General features: G+C 52.8%; 1 protein-coding gene across 2 annotated transcripts in view; it reads right to left on the bottom strand.

Annotated features, from left to right (window-relative positions):
- The window catches only part of GDPD5 (glycerophosphodiester phosphodiesterase domain containing 5), a 94,339-nt gene that overhangs the window by 59,736 nt on the left and 15,232 nt on the right, over positions 1–19,371 (bottom strand). The window contains exon 2 of one of the 2 annotated variants that reach the window (XM_012002024.1): positions 8,784–8,794. The exons of the other annotated variant lie outside the window; for it this stretch is intronic. The gene's annotated coding sequence lies outside the window, so the exon portion shown is untranslated. The remainder of the gene's footprint in view (positions 1–8,783; positions 8,795–19,371) is intronic. 2 annotated transcript variants of the gene reach the window in all.

Raw genomic sequence — 19,371 nt, 5'->3', positions numbered from 1 at the left:
AATTATATTGTTATAATCAAGATTTTCATCACTTGTGTTCTGTTGATAGCAATAATCTAAAGTACTAAAAATAAAATGTGTTTGTATTTAAAGTATACAAAATTTGATGGCCACATGCTGTGGCTCACGCTTATAATCCCAGCACTCTGAGGGCCTAGGCAGGCAGATCACCTGAGGTCAGGAGTTCAAAACCAGCCTGGCCAACATGGTGAAATCCCGTCTCTACTAAACAAAAAAAAAATTAGCCGGGTGTGGTGGCACACGCCTGTAGTCCCAGCCATTCAGGAGGCTGAGGCAGGAGAATCACTTGAATCAGGGAGGCAGAGGTTGCAGTGCACTACCATCATGCCACTGCACTCCAGCCTGGGCAACAGAGTGAGACTCCATCTCAACAACAATAACAAAATACATACAAAGGCTGGGCACAGTGGCTCACGTCTGTAATCCCAGCACTTTGGGAGGCCGAGGCGGGCAGATCACAAGGTCAGGAGATCAAGACCATCCTGGCTAACATGGTGAAACCCTGTCTTTACTAAAATACAAAAAATTAGCTGGGTATGGTGGCACGTGCCTGTAGTCTCAGCTACTCGGGAGGCTGAGCCAGGAGCGTCGCTTGAACCCGGAAGACAGAGGTTGCAGTGAACCAAGATCATGCCCACTGCACTCCAGCCTGAGCAACAGAGTGAGACTCTGTCACACACACACATACACTATATGTATATATAATTCAAATATATATTCAATATAATCCCAGCTACTCAGGAGGCTGAGGCAGGAGAATCACTTGAACCTGGGAAGCAGAGGTTGCAGTGAGCTGAGATCACACCACACTGCACTCCAGCCTGGGTGACAGAGTGAGACTCTCTCAAAAAAAGAAAAAAAAGAATTAAGTCTTATTTTTTATATCTGAACATCATCAGCTTAACAACAATATACCCGAGATGTGCAATAATTAAATTCAGACATTCTTGATATTTTATCACTCTCAAATAAAACTAAACTTTACACAATGTAAATAAGTACACAATGTACGTATTTCAATGTACATTGTGAAGGTATATTTGTCACGGTGGCAAAATCAAATCTATTTTATTTAACAGTCTCCTGGCTTGCTTTACAACCTTCAAATATCTGACAAAGATACATGGATCTCTATTTGTATTTTTGCTCTCAGTTCTCCAAATTTAGGAGGGGCTCGTCCACTCCCCACCCACCACCTCTTATGTTGCGGGGCCCAGGTCACCCGTGCTGGTGACCTCACATCTGTGAGCAACTGCATGTCTGCCAGCCAGCCCTACCTTCCCCAGTCCGCCTTTCACAAGTGCTTTCCACATGGAGGTCCTTATGCTTACGCCTTGTGCGTGGGGCTGTATTTCCAGGGCAGTAAGCACTCAAATTTCCTCAGGGGCAGTGACCACAACTTGACCGGCCTCTCCCACAGACCCTGTACTCCTTAAAGTCCCTTCAGCTCCCATACCACCTTGCAGGGGAGCCAGGGTGCCCAGGGTCTTCCATCCCCAGTTCTTGTTACACCATCCCCCTGGAAAGGGAGCCGGCTAGGCTGGGAGGGCCCAGAAGCCTCTGCTGCACCAGGCTAGTAGCCCCCTGCCATCCAGCTGGGCAGTGGTCCTGGTGACCTATAGCCCACAGCTATTTTCCTCCTCCTCTGCATCCCCACTCAGTCCCCCTCCCTCACCTCTCCTCTTGCCCCCTTACTCTGGACCTACTAGCCGCAGTAACCTACTTTGCGCTAAAGCCACCACAATGCACCCTCAGCCCCCAACACCTGGGCTGGCAAATCTCCACATTCCTTGCCCACTGCCCTGCCTAGCATCTTTCACAAGGAGCTTCCAGAGAGCAGGAAGCAAGTTCGGGAGGTGGGGGAGCAGAGGAGTGAGCAGGAGACTGAGAGCCAGGAGACCTGGCTTTTTTTCTTGGCTTGGCCACTGGAAGGCAGGTCAACATCTTCCTGTGTCATATGGGGATACTGGCACCTGCCCAGATCCCATCTTGGGATGACAGGGAGAACCAGTGAGCAGGACGTAACAGGGCTGTGTAAACTGTACAGTGTGTAGTAGCTGTAACAGGGGCCAGACCCCATCTCCCTCATGTTTCCTGCTCAGTCTGGCACAGTGTTGAGGGCCCATCTATTTTTTTCTTTTTTTTTTTTGAGACGGAGTCTCGCTCTGTCGCCCGGGCTGGAGTGCAGTGGCCGGATCTCAGCTCACTGCAAGCTCCACCTCCCAGGTTTACGCCATTCTCCTGCCTCAGCCTCCCAAGTAGCTGGGACTACAGGCGCCCGCCACCTCGCCCGGCTAGTTTTTTGTATTTTTTTTTAGTAGAGACAGGGTTTCATCATGTTAGCCAGGATGGTCTCGATCTCCTGACCTCGTGATCCACCCATCTCGGCCTCCCAAAGTGCTGGGATTATAGGCTTGAGCCACCGCGCCCGGCCCCACCTATTGTTAATACTGCCCAACATTTACAAGGGCTGGACATACTCTCTGTACGAGGCCAAGGTTTCTATGTGTGCTATCTTACTCCTCTTAGCCTCCCACTGCAGACTTTTTTTTTTTTTCTGGAGATGGAGTCTCGCTCTGTTATTCAGGATGGAGTGCAGTGGTGCAATCACGGCTCACTGCAACCTCTACATCCCAGGCTCAAACAATCCTCCCGCCTCAGCCTCCTGAGTCTCTAGGACTATAGGTATGTGCCATCACACCCGGCTAATTTTTGTATTTTTTTGTAGAGAGGGGGTTTTGCCATGTTGCCCAGGCTGGTCTTGAACTCCGGAGCTCAAGTGATCTGCCCACCTTGGCCTCCCAAAGTGCTAGGATTACAGGAATGAGCCACCACGCCTGGCTGCAGTAGATACTTTTTATAGATGGTAAACAGAGGCTCGAGGGGATTTAGGGTCTCCTGGATTCATACTCTTACTACCAAGCCAGTCTAGACACCAAAAATCTAGTCACCAACACACATTTCCTAAGTTCTCCTGTAGGCCCAGCAGACAGACGGAGCCCCTGCTGGACGAGCCCACGAGCTAATGGTGTAGACAAACACACCAAGCGCATCGTGTGAACAAAGGCGGCAGGACGCGTAAGGGGTGGAGGCCTTGACGGTGAATCAAAGCTGTCTCCCAGCCTCACCCCCAGCCTGGCACAGTGCTGGACCCACCACAGGCAGCAGTGAATACCCAGGAGTGAACAAACTTGTTTCCCTGACATCCACCTCCCCAACCTAGCCACTCCCTGCCTGCCTTCTGGACAGTGAGGGGGCTCTAGACTTTCTAGACCACTTTCTCCTCTGGGACCACCACCCTAAGGGCACCCTCACTCTTGGCACCTGCAGGTGCCCAAGCCTTTGCAGTGGATTCTATGTTAAACCTGGTGAAAGTTAAACTGTACTTATCTGAGCACAGAACCCCTTATACAATAGGTACACAATACATGGGAATCAAATGAGTTAATGAGTTTGCAGCAGTGACTGACCACTTCGGTGCCTGGCTCAGTTCATCCTGACCACTAGGGGCTTAATTCAAGTTCTGAATCAAAGAGGGGCTGGGGGGCCAGAGCAGAGCTGATAAAAGAGTAGGATGCTCACTTAACTGGCCGTGGGGTTGGAAGCAGGTCCTAGCCCTCTCTGCCCTTTTGCTGTGTGATCACCGGCAAATCACTTCACCTTTCTGGGCATCCACTGCGTCAAGCAGGGATTAACACCATGTTACAATCGCCTGATTTCTAGGTGAGCACATACAAAACTGGTTACAAACATAGGGTACCTCATGAGGCTCAGAGATGGGAGGTGACTTGCCTAAGGTCACACAGCAGGTGACAGAGTGTGGACTAGCACCCAGGCCTGTCATGGTCTGTTGGGGGTGGGGGGAGTGGAGGGGGAGGTTGACTCCCAGAGGCCTGAGTGGGGAGGCCAGATCATGGGTAACATCTCTTGTGATATCACAGCGGACAGGAGAAGGGTAAGAGTGGGTCCCATGAGGGCTAACTCAGCCCGATATCACCAGTGAAAGTGAGAGTCACATAGTCGGAGTCTTAGGATTTAGTCAGTACAGCCAGGAAGGGCAACCTGTTAATTTGTTCCTGGAATGTGCTGACCTACGCAAGTTCCCCCAAGCGATCCCTGAGTACCTTCTATGGAAACACAGAGTGGGTGGGCTGCGAAGAAAAGTCAAATCCAAATTCGACTCAGGCGGGGATGGGCCACAATGGCCTCGATTTTCTCTATGGGCATTTGGTGCTTCCATGGCCTTGAACTAATCTCTGTCCTTAAGCCTTGTCCCACCTCGTAATCATCACTGATGCCCTCCAGGCTGGGTGGGTGGGCTGGAAGGGAGAACTACAGCAGGGCACCAGGGCCGGCCTCTAGGGCTGGGAGGGACCTGGACTGACTGGAGAGATTGCCCAAAGCCAAGTCATCCGGGAGAACAATGGGGGCGGGAGCTCTGTGGGATTTTGCCTCTAAAAGCTGACAGACAAAGACCTGGGGCTACAGGAGCAGTGGAGCACAGGCAGGCTCTCAGAAGGCACTGCCCCTTGCTGACCACACAGCCTGAGATTTCCCCTTCTGCACACCCCTTTCTCATAGCTGTCACTTGCTGGTGCCAGGTCCTGGGCAATCAGCACCTTACATGCTTTATCTCATATAATCCGTTGACTCAGGAGGGAGAGGTATGAATTCTCCAGCATCTTTGCCCCTGGAGGGCCAGCCCTCGGGTATGACCTACAGTGTCCCCATGAGAGTTCCTCCGGAAGACAAAGCCAAAGTTCTTCTATGGAGCTCGGCTGGAAATAGCCTCTTGCTTCTCCTCTTTCTCTTTCTGCTTCTACATTTCCTATTCCCTTAGCAGGTTTCCCTTAGCAGGGAAGCTTCCTAATGAATCACTGTCACACGAATCCTTGCCTCAGGGTCTGCTTCTAGGTCTGCTTCAGGTGTCTGAGGTGGGTGCCATCAATGTTTCCATTTCAGAGATGAGGAAACCGAAGTTCAGAGACATGAAGAGTATCCTGTGAAAGATCCCCATCTTACAAGCAGCAGAACATGCACTTGAATTGACGTCTGCCAGGTGCAAAGCCAAGCACTGACCCCTCAGGCCCCACCCCTTCATCCATGGCCAGCATCATCTGAGTTTGTTTACATCCCCAAATACCGCTGTCCCTTCCTGGTCATCTAGGCTAACTTTCCTTCTTTCTTCTTCTTTTCCTTTTTTTTTTTTTTAACTGGAAGGAAAGGAATGTGCAGATGATCCAAGGGGTATGACTAAGTCCTCAGATTCCTCTGGTTGGCTCAGACCCTGTTTTGGTCAATCCTTGTGAATCAGGGCGGGTCTGACATTCTGGGAATGCAAGGAGACTTCAAATAATCTTCATGAAAACAAGTTGTAAAAACACTGGCCACCACTCCAAGTGGTCGGCTGATAGGCTTGGCTCCATGGAGCAGGGTTGAACAAGTTCACCAGAAGGGAATGCACAGCGGGAAAAACTTAGGCTAGACCCAAAGGAAGAACTTCCCTGTAATTGGGAGCTGGGCCCAGAGATGGGGTTGGGTGTGGCCTCTTTGGAAGCAGGCCATCCACATCCTGACCTTCCCAGGCCTTTCTTGTTTGCAGTGTCTACGAAACAGCTTTGGTGAGCACTGAAGATGCAAAAACCACCAGAGGCCAACCCCGCCCAGCCCTGAGCTTCAACTCCTGACCTGAACCTGGTTTATGAGGATGCTCTGAGCTAGTGGGGCTTCTGCCTCCTGGGATCCTCCCCACGCCCCAGGGTGGCTGCTACCACCCTACTCTGCAGATGCGAAGACTGGCAGAGGTCAGGGCAGGACTGAAGGCTACCCGCCCAGCACTGCACCTCCTCCACCCTCAGCCCTCCACAACCATTCCTCCAGAAAGCACCACCCCCTCCAGGCACCCTCCCTGCCGCGGGCAGAGGACTAGGCGGGTGTCTACAGATGACCAGTTTACCCTCTCTCCTCCCTCTGGTCTCTCCTCTCTCCTCTTCTGGCTCCTTCCAGTCAGCAATGAGCAGCCTGGGGCTCACGCAGTTCATCCCCGGCACCCCTTCCCAGCTCTCCTCCCTTTCTCTCCTTCCTTCTCATTCAAACTTGAGAGTTGTCTACACCCATATCTCCACTTCCTCCCACCCACTGCAAAACCCATTATACCCTCTGCTGCCACCAAGTTCAACAATGGCTTCTGTGTGGGTAAATCCATGGGGCACTTCTCCATCCTCAGCTGACACTGCAGAACTCGCCCTCCTAAAACCAGTCTCCTTCCTTGGATTCCGGGACATTAATTGCCCGGTTGTTCGTCCCCCTTTCTGGCCCCACCTCACCAGCCCCTTGCTGGCTTGTCTCTCTGCCCACACCTGAATGCTGCTGCTCTCAATCCTAAGCCCCCTTTCCCTCCCTTGCCCACCATATCCTTCTTGGCAGTATCATCCACCCCATGGCTTCAACCACCCGTCTCTGCCTGGACCAAGCTCAAGACTCAAGTATCCTGCAACCCTCTGGTCACCTGCACCTGGACACCCCACAGGAAGCTCACACCCACAGTGGCCAAATGGGAACTCCTCTCCCTTTCCACGCATTTCAAGGCACCTCCATTCCCTCCAACCTCCAGGCCTGGAAGATGAGAATCACCCTCCCCATCTCCCTCTTCAAACCCTCCAGTGCCATCTGACGCCAAGCCCAGCTCTGTTCTCCATCTCCTTCCTCTCATCCCCCAAACAGCCCTGGAGTTGCCACTCAAACTCCTCCTGCAGGAAGCCCTCCCTGACTCTCCAGCAGGCCCGGGCATGCCTTCACCTGTTTTCATGTGCCCTGTACAGCCATCCATTCAGCAGCCACGCTAGTGTCCAACTGCACAGCTGACTGCCTGGGCTGGCTCTGGAAGGTAGGGGCAGGGTCTGTCTAACCCTGGGTGCCCAACATCCAGGCCAAGTGCAGCATGAGGGCTCCTAAAGAGATTTCTCAAATCTGGAAATTTGTATTTTTCTGCTGAGTGTGCCACATTGGTGAGGTCTGGATTTTCCCTCAGACCACAGGCCCCCAGGGGCAAGGGCTATCCCCTGGCTCAGCCCCTCCTCGCACTTAGCCCCCTTCAGAGCACCCTAACTTGCCTGCCATTTATGAGGAGATACCATGGGGGCCCTGGAGAGAGCCTAAGAGGCCCACCTCATACTTGTGCAAACACATGCGAACACACAGAGACATCCAAAAAGACAGAGGGCACATATTCACGGACAGACATGGGAGACACGAGTGGGCACACTGGCGTGAGCACACAGGCTCCCGGAAGTACACGGAGCCGCGCAAAGACAGATCCACAGGAACGTAAACATCCTGGAAACACAGACCCGGGCCATGGCCTCGCTCAGAGTCACCTGCTCCAGGGGTGACGCCTTTGGCTCAGTCAGGGTTCCAGGCTGGTGCTCGGGGCTCCAGAGCAGGGGCTCAGGGAGACGTCGCAACAGTCCCCTGAACAGTCTGGCTGGTTTCATTTGGACTCTGAGGCTGTGATCAGAGTGGGGAGGGGTGCTGGGAGAGGAGAGGGTGAGGGAGCAGGAGCCACTCTCCACAGACGGGGCTGGGGGCAGAGGAAGAGGCCACTGGCCCTGCCAGGCTCCTCCAGACCCCTCTGCCAAGGGAGTTACACTTCTGCCCTCCCCTACCAAAGAGCCAATCTGAGCAGAGAACAATCACAAAGTTTCTAATATACTGGAAAAGGAGGGAAAGCAAGCCAGGCTAGGTACGCACATCACATTCAAAACCGATGTAAATGACCAGTGCCAGACACCTGGGAGTGGGCCCCATCAGTCCTGACCTCTCCCTACACGCCCAAGTCCAGTATCTCCCAAGATCCTGTTGATTCGGTCTCAGAAATGGCTTCCTCATGATGGTACTCAAGCCTCTCATATTGCTGCCTGAGAAACAGACGGACATCCTGGAACCTTCAGGATTAAGTACAAAACCTACATGCAAAACTTTTCTCAACCTGGGCTTTCCAGTCACTTCCTTCACTCCTCACCTCAGGCCAGCCCTGCCACTTGGAGCTAAGTTCCTGCTCCAGGGACTCCTCTCTCCAGCTCGACACCTTTGCAAAGTTAATTTCTCTGTGTAGAATGCCTTTCTGCTTGCCTCAGTCTGGTGAACTCCTATAGATCCCTCAATACCCAAATGGGAAATGCTGCTATTCAGTGGATTGGCTTCCATAGTGGCAGTCACATCCTACAGTCAGCACATCATGAATAAGTTGCATATGGTCAAAATCACCCTTGGTTTTATCTAGCTACCATTTATATACGATGCCTAGGCATTGTTCTAGGCATTTCCTGTGTTTACTCATCTAACTCTCACAATTGTAACAGATTGTATTTCCAAAGACATCTGCAGCAACGTCTCCCATCCTACACCGTCTTCTTACAAAGTGATGCTGACACCAGTCCCATGGAGAGAGGTGGGGTCTCTGTCACCCCCACTTGAATCTGAGAGGGCTTGGGAGTAATGGCTGAGGTGACACTATGGCACTTTCAGGGACCGGTCATCCAGTGTGAAGCAGCTTCTGCCTCCTTCACTGGGACACTCCTGCTAAAGTCCTGCACCACCATGTAGACACCGTGATTGCTCTGAGGCTGCCTTGCTGTGGGAAAGCTCAAACAAGCCCGCAGAGAGAGAAAGGAAGGCCTGAGACTATGCAAAGAGCAAGAGAAGCCGGGCCAACCTCCGAGTGCCCCAGCTCCTCCTCACTCTAGACGCCATCTGACAGAAACCATGTGAGACCCTGAGCCAGAGCCACTGGGCTTAGACCAAGGCTGAGTCCAACTTAAATTCCTGGCCTATAGAAACTGTGAGATAATGATTGCTTTTTTTTTTTTTTTTTCCTGAGACAGAGTCTCGCTCTATCGCCCAGGTAGGAGTGCAGTGGGACATCTCAGCTCACTGCAACCTCTGCTTCCCAGGTTCAAGCGATTCTCCTGCCTCAGACTCGTGAGTAGCTGGGATTACAGGTGCGCTCCACCATGCCCAGCTAATGTTTATATTTCTAATAGAGATGGGGTTTCATCATGTTGGCCAGGCTGGTCTCAAACTCCTGGTCACAGGTGATCCACTTGCCTCAGCCTCCCAAAGTGCGGGGATTACAGGCATGAGCCACCACGCCTGGCCATGACTGTTCTTATATAAAGTCACTAAGTTTTGGGGTGATTTGTTATGTGACAACAGTAACTTACAAATATAAATTATGAACTATCATTCTCCCCACTTCAGAGAAGGATCTGAGGCAGAGAGGCTAAGCAACTTGTCCAAGGTCACAGAGGTAGTAACTGGCAGAACTGGGATTTGAACCCAGGCAGTTTAGCCTCAGAATCCCCACCATTCACCGCTATGCCATACTGAGTGCCTGCAAGGTCTGATTGGTCTCCCAGCCCACAGCAGGCCTCAGGGAGTGGTTGCTGAATAAATGAGCGAAGGAAGGAATAGGCAAATGAATGAATGAAAGTGAGCAAAAGCAGATGAACTCCCAGGTGCGAGGCAAGGACCTTAGAGAGCCTGTACCATGCAAATGAGTCTGAAGTGAGCCCCCTTGTTGCTGAAGCAGTTCTGCTGTCCACAGCCCTGGGGAAAGTCAGGTGATCAGAGGACACTAGCAGGTGCCATTGGCCTCCGCCCACTACAGATGCTCATCTCTTGAGCCTCCTGAGATGTTCATCTCCCAGCCCCCTGCCTCGCCCAGCCCTGAATGCTGCAGGATTAGACACAGGCCCCTAGGGAGCTGATCCCTCCTAAGGACAAGGCTTGCGGATCTCAGGGACTGCAGAGGGAAGGTCCCCAGGCTGGAGAGCCTAGTTGAATCCTGGCATGGCCATTGACTGGCTGTGTGAACTTGGATGAGTCCAGTCCATGCCCCTCTCTGTGTACAGGTGCCCTCCAGCTCCAATATTCTGAGACTCACCAGGTGCTCAGCTGGCCTCATGGATGGGGTGCAGGTGAGCCGTGGGTCCTATAGCCATGGGCAAAAGGGACCTGTCCCTAGAGGGAAAGTGGATAACAAGAATGAATCCCACCTACTATTCACTGCAAACCTGCTGCATGCCAAGTGTTTCAACATGAACAATTTCTACTCCTTGCAGCAATCCCACTGGGCACAGTGGCAGGTGAGGATGGCCTTAGACCCAGCTAAAGGGAGGCTAAAAGCCAGGGTCCAACCCAGGCCCATCCAACTTCAAAACTCCCTACTCTTGTCACAAGAGCCAAGAAGTGGAAGCAACCCAAAGGTCCATCGACAGGTGAATGGACAGAAAAATGTGGTCTAGCCACACAATGGAGCAGCGCTCTGCCGAACAAAGAAGGGGATCCCGCCACATGCTACAGCATGGACAAACCATGAGGACACTGTGCTAGGTGAAATAAGCCAAATACTGTATGTTTCCACTTATATGTGGTATCTAAAATAGTCAAACTCAGAAACAGAAAGTGGAATGGTGGGTGCCAGGGGCCAGAGAAAGAGGGGAAATGGGGAGTAGTTGTGTAATAGGTAGAGTCTCAGTTTTGCAAGATGAAAAAGCTCTGGAGATCTGTTGCACAAGAATGTGAATATAGTTAACATATGGAACTGTATTTAACATGGTTACTATGGTACATTTTATGTTTGTTAACAGAAAATAATACAATTTAAAAAAAATACTCTCACTCTTGAGGTAGATAGGGAGATTAGAAAGGGTATTAGGAAGGGGAGTCCAGGAAGGCTTCACAGAAGAGGGGGCATTTGAGCTGGGCAGGATTTGGGCAAGCACAGATGGGCCTGGGGCACTACAGATAGAGGCTTGGACCTTTGGCCTCTGCCTCCCTCTCAGGATCCAGCTGCCTCAGCCCCCCGCCCCACCCCCGGCTCTCCAGATCACCACCGAAAAGCAGTGCCCCAGAGGAGAGTAGGCATTGGCTTGGAAGAAGGGATTTCCTGAACACCTACTATGTGCTCTGAGGCCCACTCACTGCATGACCTTGGGCCAGTCCTTGTCCTTGTGGGGCCCCTGTTTTCCTGTCCGTACCATCAGAGAGTGACCTGCGATTCCTAGGTGTCCTTCCAATTCTCACACTAGGAATAATCTCTCAAGGGGAGGCAAGAGGCACCAGAGACCTGCAGAGAGCAGGGAACAGGACACTCTCTGGTCAAAAGACCGGGAATCTGGAGCTGCAGCCTCATGATCCTGCCCCAGGCAGCCTCTACTCACTTCACAGAAGGGAAATCTGAGACCGATGTGGATTTGGTTTAATTCAAACCTAACCAACGTGTGCCTGCACCTACTATATTTGTGATAGCGCCGTAATTCCTTCTTCAGTCCAGCACCGTTTCTCCTATTCCATGCTGCCAAAAGTGGAAAAGACTCTAACATAAGGTAAAGCATGAATCATTGCAGTCAGAGAGACAAAATCCTCCATGCCTAGGGCTCTCTCCAAGAATTCTGACTCTTGCCTCTTTCCCCTAGCTCTCAGGAACTCCGTTTCTCCCCCAGAAGGAACGGGGCAGGGCAGTCCTTGGTTCCAATATCAGTTCCACCAGGTACCAGCTGGGCCTTTGTGTTCTCATCTGCATCATGGGGATAAGGACCCTTTCCAGAGCCCCTTGGGAGGGTCAGATACAGCAAGAGCACAAAATGCTGAGCCAAGGGCTTGGCACACAGTAGGCACTCAATAAAAGGTCGCCATCATCTGTTCCCTCCCTTCCAAAGATATTTTCATTGATCTGTTTGTTCCTCTTAGGGACGCTCTGTTTTGTCTGAGCTCTTCCCAGAAGACACTCCCCCCAGAACACTGGGTGATGCACCTCAGCCAGCCCCAGGGAGGAGGAAGGAGGAGGGATGAACTTACTTGATGGGAAAAGGAAAATTCATCATCAGGTAAACACAAGACAGCAACCCTGGGGAAGTCCAGTGGCTTTCCCCTCCACCTAGGAGGACCCAGGGTGGCCCCAGATCCCGCTTAATAAGCTCCCCGGGGCCTGGCTGGGAGGCCTGATATGATCTGGCTGCTACTTAAATCACACAAAGCCTTCTATTCTTAGCTGAGCAGGCGCCTGGTTCCATCCCAGCTGTCCATTAGCACTAACCAGCCCCAGGCACGCATCACAGTGGCCAGTCAAGACCACAAGGAAGGGCAGGGGCAGCTCTGTGATCTGACTGAAGTCCAAGACCTACCTGAGGGGACTACAGATGACTCCCCAGTTGCCAGTGTGTTCACGGAGCCTGCAGAGGGGCTGCCTGGGCTGGATGAAGGTTTGGATTGTGACCACTAAGGCCACCTCCAAGTCTGGATTTCCTATCACCAAGATTCTATGGTTCCATGATCCAGTGCTTCCAAGATTTGGGAACTGAAAGAGTCCACGGTTCTAAAGACCAAGGTTCCAAGATGCCAACAAAGACAGGATGCTGGGCTCTAGAGTGGGCACCCTGCCCCTGCCCCCCTCCCCTTCTCCGTCCAGCTCTTAAGAGGCAGAGGATGGCCAGCTCTAACCCAATCCTGGGGTCCCTAGGCAGGGGAGTGGCACAGACAGCATGGTGGACTTGGCACTGAGGTCAGCAACACTTGTTTTATGCCACCCCTCATCCACTGGGGCAAGACTCCCTGGGGAACTTCCGGGTACTGCAGAGACCAACAGGGAAAGAAAGAGGGGAAGGGTCAAAGCTGCTCTGGGGCCCACCAATGCCAGATACTGCTGGGCAGGTTGTTCAGTGTCTGCTCTGTGCCAGCAGGGCCAGCATACCCTTGTCAGGCAGGCGTGGAGAGGCTGGGTGGGCTGCCCAGGGTCACAGGCCGGAAAGTGCAGGAGCCGGGCTGAGAACCCCAGGCTGGGCTGGCTTCACAGATCACTGCTCCCCTCACCCTGCTATGCTGTAGGCCGCAGCTTCCTGGGACCACTTCTTCCAACATCATTTAGAGGGGAAAACAGGCCGAGAGGGAGAAAGGGCCTATGATCAAGGTCACACAGAGAATTGGTGGCAGAGCCAGGCAGAATTGTTCCCAGGCTGGGGGGCACTGGCTGCCTCCAAGCCCCACTGGGTCACAGCCACCGAGCCTTTTCTGCATTCCTCCTTTTCAGCCCAGACCGGGATTCTTAAGGCAGGGCTGTCTCCTGTTCCCTTAGTCCCCAACACAGTGGCTGCCCCACGAGGCCATCTGAGTGACAAGCCAAGAATCAGAGGATGGGACAGTGGGTCAATGCCTCACACCCAAGGCTGGCCAGCTCAGCACACACATGGTCTGGAGAGAGTTGACCCTGTTAGATGCTGGGGACAATCACAGGGACACTTGTCAGGAACACTCAGAGGCTAATTAAACAGCTGTCCCATTAAGGAAAGCAAATCAGGCTCCACACACACATTGACCATCACAGAGCCTGCCAGTCCTTAGGACGGGACACTCAGCCTCGACTGCCTGAGCCCTTGACCTGCACTCTGGGCCGTCATCCCCCAACACCCACTATCTATCAGTAGCTTTTTTTTTTTTTTTTTCTCCAATAGGATTTTATGGATTATTTCTCATCTGAAGCTCACAATGATCCTGAGAATTAGGTACTTGTTCCCTCCATTTTATAGGACAGGGAGGACAAGGGACTCGCCCAGGTCACCTGGCTAATATGACAGACTCAGGACTCACACCCAGTGACTTTACCTGGTCCCAGAGGAAAGGTCAACAAATACCTGGGTGATTTTGAAGCCCTTTTGGTGGAGCCACAAGGTACAAAAATGTGCCTAAGCTGCACTGACCATTTTGAGGAAGTCGACAAAAATTTCCTCTCTCCTACTTACAGAGACCACAGATCAAGTATCTAAAAACATCCAATTACTTTGCTCTGGCCTAGCATTAGATCTGCCCTGCAAACTGGTGGCCTGCCATCCATCCGGTGCCCTCTTGGGTATGCCACCCACTGGGTTGATTTGATCTCGCACCAGCCTTGTGACGTTGGCCTTATCATCGGCATCTTAAAATGGGGCCAGCTAAGGCTAAGAGAGGCCCAGGCACAAATTCAAGGTTGCACAGGCGCAGGGATGGAACCACGACAGGAAGCCAGGTGTGTTCCTGCTCCGTCTTCTTAAGACGGGGGGAGAGTTGGAGGAGGGGTAAATTGATGTTTGTTCACAGGGATCTTCTAAAAATAATCCGCTTAGGTTTACATCAATATCCCAGTATATCTTTCTCCCTGCCTGCCACTCTGCCTCCCCCACTGTGGTCCCCACGCCAGTCTAAGCAGAGGGAGGATCTGTGATGCCTCTGGGTGCCAGCCTCACCAGCTGTCTGCCCCTGCTCCCCTCACATAGGGCCAGGACCATCTGGAGCTGCTCAGGAACAAGGGCACTGAGAGGGACCCCCAGAATTCCAGGAGAAGGGATGCTGGGCACAACCTAGCCTTGTCCCTCCAGCACCTACCCTGGGCAGGTGGCTTTGACTCAGCATGCTGTGACAGGCTGTAGGCCTCCCAGAGAGAGTACCCGAGGCCCTGCTGAAATAAAGCAGTGTCCACATTGAAGATCTTGGTCATCCCGACTTGGTCATCCCGACACCTCCTGGCACGAGCAGGGAAGTGAAAGGGATGTGGAATGACTGTCTTGTTTTGCCCCTCAAGCGCTATGCCCACCAGCCACCCAGGGATGCAGGACACAGAGAGGCTCCTGCATGTGGGCAGGCCATGTTAGACCCAGACTGTAAACAGGACAGACAAGTTGGGTGTGGGGGGTGTTCTTGACATGTGCTCCCAGCCTGCCCCAGAGACCAAGACCCCCAGGTTGCAGCCAGGGAAGGGGCGGGATCTGGCCCCTGGGCCCAGCAGATAGGAAGGACAGCACCATCTTTCTCTCTGTTCAAACACAGACAGGGCTGCAGACACACAGTTCTGGCCTGTGTGTGCGACTTGTACATAATTCAGAGGCTCCTATTGCTCTGGCCTGGATAAAATGTACCAGCAGGGGCAGCTTGCACAGAGAACAGTGAGCTGATGCCAGGGAGCACTTCTTGAAAAGAGGTGAGTGGTCCAAAGGTTTGGGGGATTAATAGAAATTGGACAAATGAGTATTGTTAATGGCAAGAACTGTTTACTTGGTTGTGGAGTAAGTCAGTTTACAATCCATGTTCATAAACTTTATCCTGTTGAACCTTCATAAAAGTCCAGTGTGGAAGTTACTAACAGACAAGAAGGCAGAGGCTCAGAGGCTGAGTCACTTGCCCATTTTCTCTTTCTTTTTTGAGATGGAGTCTCGCTCTGTCACCCAGGCTGGAGTGCAGTGGCACGATCTCAGCTCGCTGCAACCTCTGCCTCCCGGGTTCAAGCGATTATCCTGCCTCAGCCTCCCGAGGAGCTGGGAGTACAGGCACACACCACCACGCCCAGCTAATTTTTGTATTTTCAGTAGAGACAGGGTTTCACCATGTTGGCCAGGCTGGTCTCGAACTCCTGACCTCAAGTGATCTGCCCGCCTCGGCCTCCCAAAATGTTGGGATTACAGGTGTGAGCTACCGCGCCTGGCTGCCCATTTTCACATAGATGGAAGCAGAGCTTCCTCCCTGTGCTAAGCTGCAGCATGCGCTCAACTCCACCGCCACTCCCAGTCACAGGATGTCCTTCTGGGAATGTCCTTCTGGGCTCAGGGGGTCAACTGCTGAAGGGAGAAAGCACGAGGGGCAAAGTTCCCTGGCAGCAGGAGGGCTGTCCCCCACTGAGGGCACCATGGCCCCTGCCTGGCTGGGGCAACCCAGAGGACCCTGAGGCAGGGGACAGGGGGAGTGGTCAGGCCTTCCCCTGCACAAGCATCCAGAACTCCTGAGAGCTCTTCAGGGTAGGAAGGGAGGTGCCAGGTGACCTCGCTTGACCACTAGTGTGAGGAATCCGAGGCCTACAGAGGGAGAGTCCAGCCAGTCCACAAATACCCACTGGGAACCAGCCAGGTGCGGGGGACACTGGGATGAATGTGACCAGCTCTGAAGAGGCTCGTCAGGTGAGTACCCACTTAGCTGGAGCTCAGACCCTCACAATCCTCCCCAGGAACTTCTTCAGCCCCATCTGACCTACTTTTCCTCCCTCTGCTCCCACAGCCACGGGCTCCTTACAGGGTCCTCATGACGCAGTGTCATGTGCTGCCTCCTTTCACCTCTGCTCCAGCTGTTGGAAGAGCGCCCTTCCCAGCCACTTGGAGCCCGTCCATCCCCACTCCCCAATCTCTTCTTCGCAGAGCCTCACTTAAGTGCCCCCCAACCCCAAGCTGAAACTGATGGACTCCAGGAGGAAGCTCACTCACTTTTTCCTCTCCCCGTCCCCTGCTCCTCCCGGCCTCCCCATGCTCTTGACCTCCCTTGCAACATCTGTGCACTCTGCCCAGGGTAATGGGTCCTGGAATTGCCTCACTCTCTGCCCCTCAGGACCTGGGACTAAGAAGGTGCAGCTCCACTGAATTGAGTAATTGTGTCACCCACCCAAAGTAATGACCCAGAGCAATTAACAAATCACTTCCTCCTTTTAAAGCATGTATTTAAGGCTTGTCTGTCTTTAAAAATCCTTGGTGGACACGGGAAAATGAAATGGAAGAGTCTTAGTCAGACTGTCTTGGCATTTCCAAGTGCTGGCTCTGTTCCTGGCACACAGTAGATGTCTGAGATAGGTTCGTTTAGTGGATGAAAGAATAAAAATATCTCCACCTGCCACTTGCCCCTGCTGCCTGAAGTTCCACCATTACCACTGAACCTTTTCTGGGGCTAAAGAGTATTCCCTGTGATGCTCTCTCAAAATGCAGTCCTGGGCCAGGAAACTAGTTCTAGCTGCAGCCTTCCTTGTACAAAACAGCAAGGTCAGGGTTTGCCCATGAGATCTCACAGTACTTTCTCAAGATGATGTGTCCAGACCCTGCTCTTTGACCAAGGAGTTGCATGTTCAAATGAGCTTAGGAAAGGGGTGGCTGCACACTGTGCCACCCATTGGGGTCCCCAATTCATATTAATACATTAAAGACCCTGAGAAGGTCTGTTTAGATTTATGTGACCTAGTGTTTCCCAAATCTGTATGCTCATGCATCCTCAAATCCATTCCCATACCTGTCTCTTATACACATCTAGATGTGTATAAGAGACAGGGGTTGATTTGATCTCGCACCAGCCTTGTGACGTTGGCCTTATCATCGGCATCTTAAAATGGGGCCAGCTAAGGCTAAGAGAGGCCCAGGCACAAATTCAAGGTTGCACAGGCGCAGGGATGGAACCACGACAGGAAGCCAGGTGTGTTCCTGCTCCGTCTTCTTAAGACGGGGGGAGAGTTGGAGGAGGGGTAAATTGATGTTTGTTCACAGGGATCTTCTAAAAATAATCCGCTTAGGTTTACATCAATATCCCAGTATATCTTTCTCCCTGCCTGCCACTCTGCCTCCCCCACTGTGGCCCCCACGCCAGTCTAAGCAGAGGGAGGATCTGTGATGCCTCTGGGTGCCAGCCTCACCAGCTGTCTGCCCCTGCTCCCCCCACATAGGGCCAGGACCATCTGGAGCTGCTCAGGAACAAGGGCACTGAGAGGGACCCCCAGAATTCCAGGAGAAGGGATGCTGGGCACAACCTAGCCTTGTCCCTCCAGCACCTACCCTGGGCAGGTGGCTTTGACTCAGCATGCTGTGACAGGCTGTAGGCCTCCCAGAGAGGGTACCCGAGGCCCTGCTGAAATAAAGCAGTGTCCACATTGAAGATCTTGGTCATCCCGACTTGGTCATCCCGACACCTCCTGGCACGAGCAGGGAAGTGAAAGGGATGTGGAATGACTGTCTTGTTTTGCCCCTCAAGCGCTATGCCCACCAGCCACCCAGGGATGCAGGACACAGAGAGGCTCCTGCATGTGGGCAGGCCATGTTAGACCCAGACTGTAAACAGGACAGACAAGTTGGGTGTGGGGGGTGTTCTTGACATGTGCTCCCAGCCTGCCCCAGAGACCAAGACCCCCAGGTTGCAGCCAGGGAAGGGGCGGGATCTGGCCCCTGGGCCCAGCAGATAGGAAGGACAGCACCATCTTTCTCTCTGTTCAAACACAGACAGGGCTGCAGACACACAGTTCTGGCCTGTGTGTGCGACTTGTACATAATTCAGAGGCTCCTATTGCTCTGGCCTGGATAAAATGTACCAGCAGGGGCAGCTTGCACAGAGAACAGTGAGCTGATGCCAGGGAGCACTTCTTGAAAAGAGGTGAGTGGTCCAAAGGTTTGGGGGATTAATAGAAATTGGACAAATGAGTATTGTTAATGGCAAGAACTGTTTACTTGGTTGTGGAGTAAGTCAGTTTACAATCCATGTTCATAAACTTTATCCCGTTGAACCTTCATAAAAGTCCAGTGTGGAAGTTACTAACAGACAAGAAGGCAGAGGCTCAGAGGCTGAGTCACTTGCCCATTTTCTCTTTCTTTTTTGAGATGGAGTCTCGCTCTGTCACCCAGGCTGGAGTGCAGTGGCACGATCTCAGCTCGCTGCAACCTCTGCCTCCCGGGTTCAAGCGATTATCCTGCCTCAGCCTCCCGAGGAGCTGGGAGTACAGGCACACACCACCACGCCCAGCTAATTTTTGTATTTTCAGTAGAGACAGGGTTTCACCATGTTGGCCAGGCTGGTCTCGAACTCCTGACCTCAAGTGATCTGCCCGCCTCGGCCTCCCAAAATGTTGGGATTACAGGTGTGAGCTACCGCGCCTGGCTGCCCATTTTCACATAGATGGAAGCAGAGCTTCCTCCCTGTGCTAAGCTGCAGCATGCGCTCAACTCCACCGCCACTCCCAGTCACAGGATGTCCTTCTGGGAATGTCCTTCTGGGCTCAGGGGGTCAACTGCTGAAGGGAGAAAGCACGAGGGGCAAAGTTCCCTGGCAGCAGGAGGGCTGTCCCCCACTGAGGGCACCATGGCCCCTGCCTGGCTGGGGCAACCCAGAGGACCCTGAGGCAGGGGACAGGGGGAGTGGTCAGGCCTTCCCCTGCACAAGCATCCAGAACTCCTGAGAGCTCTTCAGGGTAGGAAGGGAGGTGCCAGGTGACCTCGCTTGACCACTAGTGTGAGGAATCCGAGGCCTACAGAGGGAGAGTCCAGCCAGTCCACAAATACCCACTGGGAACCAGCCAGGTGCGGGGGACACTGGGATGAATGTGACCAGCTCTGAAGAGGCTCGTCAGGTGAGTACCCACTTAGCTGGAGCTCAGACCCTCACAATCCTCCCCAGGAACTTCTTCAGCCCCATCTGACCTACTTTTCCTCCCTCTGCTCCCACAGCCACGGGCTCCTTACAGGGTCCTCATGACGCAGTGTCATGTGCTGCCTCCTTTCACCTCTGCTCCAGCTGTTGGAAGAGCGCCCTTCC

This window comes from Mandrillus leucophaeus, unplaced genomic scaffold, assembly GCF_000951045.1.
Source record: "Mandrillus leucophaeus isolate KB7577 unplaced genomic scaffold, Mleu.le_1.0 Scaffold674, whole genome shotgun sequence".
Classification (NCBI taxonomy): domain Eukaryota; kingdom Metazoa; phylum Chordata; class Mammalia; order Primates; family Cercopithecidae; genus Mandrillus; species Mandrillus leucophaeus.
The sequence above is the reverse complement of the archived record's forward strand: the minus strand, read 5'-3'. Positions and strand labels throughout refer to the sequence as shown.